Source organism: Eupeodes corollae, chromosome 1, assembly GCF_945859685.1.
Source record: "Eupeodes corollae chromosome 1, idEupCoro1.1, whole genome shotgun sequence".
Taxonomy (NCBI): domain Eukaryota; kingdom Metazoa; phylum Arthropoda; class Insecta; order Diptera; family Syrphidae; genus Eupeodes; species Eupeodes corollae.
Window position 1 is genome coordinate 199,606,528 of NC_079147.1, and position 7,033 is coordinate 199,613,560.

A 7,033-nucleotide genomic window follows, 5' to 3' on the forward strand; every position below is an offset into this window, starting at 1 on the left:
TAAATTTAACTTTATAACTTTTGTTTTTTTTTATTATTGTCAATAAAAATATAAATAATGAATTCCAATTTAAAACATATCTATTTTTCGTAACTATTTGGTGTCTCAGTATGAGAGAGTAAAATCTTAAATATTAAGGGAAAGTGATGGAATTAAGAAGCGTCAACGAAGGGTATATGAGAGGGCAGTAGGCCTGTAAGTCTAACTCAATTTAGGGGTTATCGCGAGTCAAGCAAATTAAGTGGTGCGGTAACCATGGCGTTTATTCAGTATTGAATAAACTGTGGGAGGGTACACTTAGGAAACAAAAACACCTGTTTCCAAAATAAGAAAAAGAAAAAAAAGAGATGCATTTATACATTAACTAACGATTAAGGAGCCCTAGTAGTATATTTAAAATAGGCATGAAAATAGTTACGGCAGTCCAGTGGCGAGTACAAGATCCCACCCCACCGACGAGTTAGCCCTTTGGCCATCGCAAGCATGCCTGCGCGTACTCCGCCGATTGGACACTCTACTTCGTAACCCTAGTGACGTCAGAGAATCCTGTGGTTCTGACTGGACATTGGGAAGTAAGTTTTTTTTTGTATAGTCATAGCCGAAGTAGATCCATCTTCCGTTACAAAGTAAGGGCTTCAAAATCTTGACATTATTTGGGGATGCATACTAATTTTTACTTCCTAAATATATTGTAATGACAATGAATGACAATTGCAATTTTACATAGTGTAAAAACGGAAACACTAGGCATTATGATGTTATAATCACCCGTAATAATTAAGAACGTTCTTTTATAAATACTGTATAAGACACTTAACCAAGGTACTGAAGCATCAGCCCAAAGATGGGAGTTATACTCAAATGTTTTAAACATTAATGTTAGCTTTATATTTATATAATAGACAGATTAGAGAAAATCCAAAAATTACGACATTTTTGGAGAGAAATCCCTTTGTGGTCTTTCCACAAGAGTTAGCTTCAAGACAAACGGGGTAAGTACTTTTTCTAGTATTAATTGAAATTCTATTCTAACCCGGAGTCGGAATTTTAAAATTGAGTGTTTTTAGGATCCAGCTTTTTGGTCAGAAAACTTACATTTAAAAACCATACATGAAGACGGAACAAAAATCTATAAAATCCTTAAAGCTGAAAGCTCAACGAAAACATTAGGAAGGTTTACCAAAATTTTAACTTCAGACCACGAAGATAGTCTTTGTTAATATTTGCAAAAAATAGACAGTTTGTAGACAGTACTGATTTTTTGAAGATAGTATATGAATACGCAGAAAAAAAAAACTAAGCATCATTTCGCAAATGGTCCACTTCTGTGGCACAATGAAAAGATTCAATGGAACAGAAGTTTAACTATTCTATACCAATTATTAGAATCAATGTATAAATGAGCCGCTAGACACAATTACAACATGGATGATATGGGAGTTAAAACTACAACTTCTACGCCTTCCAAGGTGTTAACTACAGAGGGCACACAAGTCCTGTACGTCGTATAAAGGACGAGGAAGTTACTTCTGCGATAACTGTGACGATTAAAAAATGTATCCTCTTTGCTTATACAGTGATGGAAAAAATAATAGAAATACGTGTCTTCATCATTTTCAGTACATAATATTTTTTTTACCAATTAAGTCTTTTGTCGCTAGTCTTTCTATATTTTAATCGTACTTAATAATACTCTCAAATGGCAAAGTTATTTTGTTGAAAACACTTTTGGTTCTCACTTAATGGTAAACAGTTTGAGGTCAATGATGATTTCGCCTTGAAAAAAAAGAAAGAAAGAAAGCTATTTTTTTTTAAGGGTTAGATTTCAATTTATACAAATAGGGTTTTTGAGTTTGTTTATTAGTTTGTCAGATATTCTATTTTCTATACCAACAAAATTTTTTAAAATTCGTCTATAATTGCACTCATTTTGAACGCGAAGTGATGAAAAAATAAAATTTACATTCCCGCCTAAAGAAGAAACAAGAGGATACAAAAGATAAACTTCTTCACGTTTTAATACACTATAGGTAAAAATAAGTAAAAAGAAACCATTTCTTTCTTAAAGGCAACTTAAAAACGGAGCAATGATAGCTAACAATAAGAAACCATCTTATATAAGCAAGTCTTTCTGGTAGAAGTCCACTTTAAGTGCCATTTTTTAACCAAGAAAACCATTGTACAAAGACTTATAGCGTTCTTATTGGAAGAACGTTGTGTGGTCGGATGAAACGAAGATCAATTTGTTTACTTACGATGGAAAAATGTATGTGAGAAGGCCAGAAGAAAAGGCCAAAAGAAAAGTTTAACTCAAAATACACAAAGAAAGACAGTGAAGCATGATGGTGGGAATATTATAATTTGAGGGTACTTTTCAGCATCTCATGTAGGTCCAATATTTTGAATCAAGGATAAGATGTGCGAGGTGCCAATCAAATGAGAGTTCATGCAGGATAATGACCCGAAGCACCCTTCAAAATTGGCTTAACAATACTTACAACAAAACAAAACTAATGTTATGTAATGGCATCACAATCCCCCGGCCTAAACCCAGTTGAACACTTATCCTAAAGCGAAGGACCGGACATTGTAAAACCAAAAAGAAATACAAGTTGTTGGCAAAAATTCAAGGTGATTGCTACTCCATACCTCTAAAGACATGTGTTGAATTGGTGATTTATATGGGATGAACACCGGAAGCAGTTTTTGATAATAAGAGTGCCACTAAAATATACTCAGAGTTTGAAATACTTTTAGCGTTAAGTTATTTTCTCGCTACAAAAAGAGTACCATTCTAATGTTGTTTCTATTATGTTGTTCAGGATGAAACAACATAATAATCACAAATCTACTTTTTATCATTATTTCCCATTTTTATATTATTAAAAATCTATCTGTGTAGTTTTTATTTACCTACTCTTCACAAATACCTTTTTATGTGTTAAAAAGAATGAACACGAAGCTTGTTTCAATTATTTTTTCCATCACTGTATGTACTTAAAGGTAATTAAATGCTCAATTTAAAATTATAAAAGAAAGCTCCTGAATAGCTAATTGTTATGTTTTTTTACAGATCCCCTTAACACATCCTCTTTTTTTATCGTATAAAACTCATTTATTTATCTATTTTATACTTTAAACACTTTTCAAACTTAAAATTCCCAAAATAAAATTGATTAAACAACTAACTCTTTTAGTTCCTATACATACACATATGGTAAATTGACTTCATGTACTTAACTATTATAACTCTTCTGTCTATATTACTAAAATATTTTACTTTTTTCTCTCGAGGTTGTGCAAAAAAGTTTTAACTATTAAATTACTTAAATTACCCAACTTCATATGCATATCCTGGAATGTATCAAACTTAGTCGTACAAAATGTCCCGCCTCTGGCCGCTGCTGGTGCTCTGTCGCTCTATCGCTCTAGCTGGCTGGGCTATTGCCACCAGCCGTTACATTCTGTGGTACCATCAATCAAATACAATATAGCAGCTATTACCATGAGTTTGCGCTTACTTTCTTATACTCTTGTATAAATGTCTGTAAGCTAACTTTTTGTTTTTGTAGTTATTTCAAATGTCAAATAATGTTGTAATAAATAACCTTCATCACCACCGAACAACAAACGTGACATGAATATGTTCATCGAGTCCCAACAATCTACCACCGCACCGTCAAGAAACGGACAGACAGAAAGCGTGCTCTTCGATATAAAAATTAATTCAGTTCAAGTTAAATCAAACGAAAATAAAAACAACCAACCAACAAACAAATACAAAATAAAAAGTTTAAATTTTCAGATTTTCAGATTTTCCCCTATTTAAACACCCTCCACACAGAAGGCGGCAAGTAGCGTGAGTCCCGGATTCATTCACTTGACTTGTTTTATTAAAAAATCGTTTTATTTTATATTCTAATCGATTAAAATAAAATCAAACAGCTGTACTTGGGTGTCTATACTAAATACTTGCTCCGGATGTACATAATATCGATTGCCCCCCGCACTGGTGCATAAACGAGTACGAGTATGTGGAAGACTCGACTTTTTATAGACACTCTAGTCATCATATAAAACATCATCATAGTCAAGCAATTAACGTATATTTTGTAGTTGTAAAAGTTCCAAAGTGTGGTCATATTTTTCATCGTGAAATCAATCACACTCGGTTTGAACTTTATATACCCGTAGTTTTGTTTTGTTTTTGTTATTTGAAGTGAAAAGCATCGCATTTGTAATGCAATGACTATTCGTACTCGAACTCACTCTAGATAAAGTATTTCAACTTAAGTAGTGTTAAGTTGATCATTTTTATTAAGTAGGTACTGGTACCACCTCATTGTACAGTCATATGTGGAATTCCAATTTAAAGTTTGAGGTCAAATGAAATGCGTTATGGCGAACAAGGAACTGCATTGTTAATAAGAGTGTAGATTGGTATTTCCTATAGTATTTTTTAATTAGATAGAATAGTTTTTAAAAAGGGGGGCACTTAATCCCCATCGGTAAAAGTAGAATTTTTATAATAATTTGATTTCCCCTTCAGAACTAAAATGGTGTTAATGGTAATACGGGGTTAATTAAAACATAAATATTTATCTAAAATTAAGAACAAAGAATGGAGTATGGGATTAGTCTTAAGCCTTAAATTATCCCTTCTCCAGATTGAAGAATTTTTGTTCAATGCGGTTTTCCAAGGTTAATATCCAAGTTCAAGTTTATAGTTTAGCACTTTTACTTACTCACAGTCGGCTTTAATGTAAAGGAACCCGTTTAAACTTTTATATGAATCATCTTTGGTGATTTTTCATGGTTTAAGTGGTTATTTTTGCAATAATTTTGGGGTTATTCTATAGGTATGTTTTTTTTAAGTGCAGGTTTAATTATATTGTAGAATTATAGAACCAGTTACAATCAGTACTTTTACCAAACTTTGTATTATTTTTGTTTGTATTTAAGACCAATTATTTTTGCTTGAGTCATTTACTCAAGCCATCGAAGTAAAATTGTAAAAACAAATAAATTATTGGTTAGAGATTTTGTGGTAAAAGAAGTTCTTACCTTCTTTTAATAACTGCGTTACAACCTCAGTATATTAATAGGTGGACCGTTTAATTTCTCGGGATTTTTAGTAACATGGGTTATGTGTTGTTTGATTCAGAAGTTTGGAAATCGACATAAAATATCCAATATAATGGTCTGGTTGCCGGATCTGCAATAAACAAGCAATGTTAGTATTGCAAAACATACGATAATTGTTACTGATAATAATTGTATATACATTTTTTGTCAATAAAATCAAAATATTTAGAAAGCGTCTTTATTAGAACACAAAATGGGCCATATTCATTGTTTTTTGATAAATTCTGATTTTGCCTTTGCATCTTTTGCCTGAACTCCATCTAACGTTATTCATACACAATTTAAACAAATTTCAAACCTACAGAACCTACTTATGTTATAGCTGTTTTTAACTGTATTACACGTCAAAAACTAAACAAATTAATTGATGATTACGTTGTGAAATATTTTAAAATTTGTAAATATAAAAAAATTTAAATGTCCATAGACTTGAGCTTTGATTTAGATTTTGATATTTTGCTGGATGTTGGGATTCTACCACCCAACGAAGATTTTGTATTGAAGGTATCGATACGATTACAAAATAAAATGCACGTATGGGTCGCACAAACTTGCTCCTGTATGCAAAAAGTTTTTTTTAAAAAGTACTTATATAAGATTTCAAAATATATTTCTGTAAAATAAGTTTGTCTTCAAAGATATAAATGCCATTTGATTTTTCAAAAAAAAACAGCAATTCATCCACACAACTCATCCTAGGACATTTCATCCCGCAAGTGAAATATACTTGTAACCGTACTTAACGAAAACAATTGTTTATGTATTCAACTATTTCGTTCAATTGGATAGCTTTATTTTAATTTAATGTTAGAAGAACCAGGATGGAAAGTAAATTATCTGAAGATAAGAAAGAGGAAGAATATGTATGTTTAAATTGTAAAGCGATCGCTTATTGGTTGTGTAGTTAGGTAGGTGTCTAAAACGAATATAGAATAGTTCACTTGGCGTCCTCAGCTTTATGCAGATAGATAGATAATGACATCTTTGTAATGATAGTGAAACAATGTTATTGGAAGGTAGAAGGTACCTACTACCATCCAATCACATTCCTTCTTTCCTACAAGTTTTCAGCGCAAACATTGAGTTATTCCGTTCAGTTTATTTTTTTCGTTAAAGTTCAAGAAATTGCTATTTATATGTTGATTACAGTCAGGCTCTTGAGGGTTTTGGATTTTAGTTATGAAGTGACACGTAAGCAGTAGTTTATTCTTTTATATAGGCGAAGGTAAGTAAAATATGTGTTAAACAACCTCATTCTTAAAGAATATTAAAATCGTATAAACAACAGTACCAAGATATTAATTCTTGATAGACACTTTAAAATAGATTGTTGATTAAACATATCATAATCGTTTCACGTCCATAGTTGGTATTTCCAATAGTTATAGTTATAAGTATACATTAATTGTACCAAATGCATTAATTTGGATAAAAGATAGGAATGTAATTAAAATTTTGTCAAAATAATTTACTAAAAATAAAAATAATTACAAAAACATATTTTAAGATTCAAAATTTTACCCGAAAAATAAGTTTGTGTTCTAAAATTTAAATGCCATTTTATAAATAAAAAAAACCTTTGATTTTTGAAAATTTTAATTTGAAAATCGTTAGAGCGGTTTTTTTTTAAATACATTTTTATATATACAATTTCTCCATTTTGTTCTAAAAATATTTTTGGTATGCAATTGTTTCGAGATTAAAAATATACGCTTTACATTTGAATTTTGTATAAAAAATGTTTACCCGTTTTTGAGGTATAGAATTTTGAAAAAAAAAACATTTCAATATTTTTTTAAAAATCCAAACAATAAAAAATTGCACTTTTGATAATGATATATTGTTAAGGCAATATAAAAGCTTATTCAGAAAAAATTATTTAAATCGG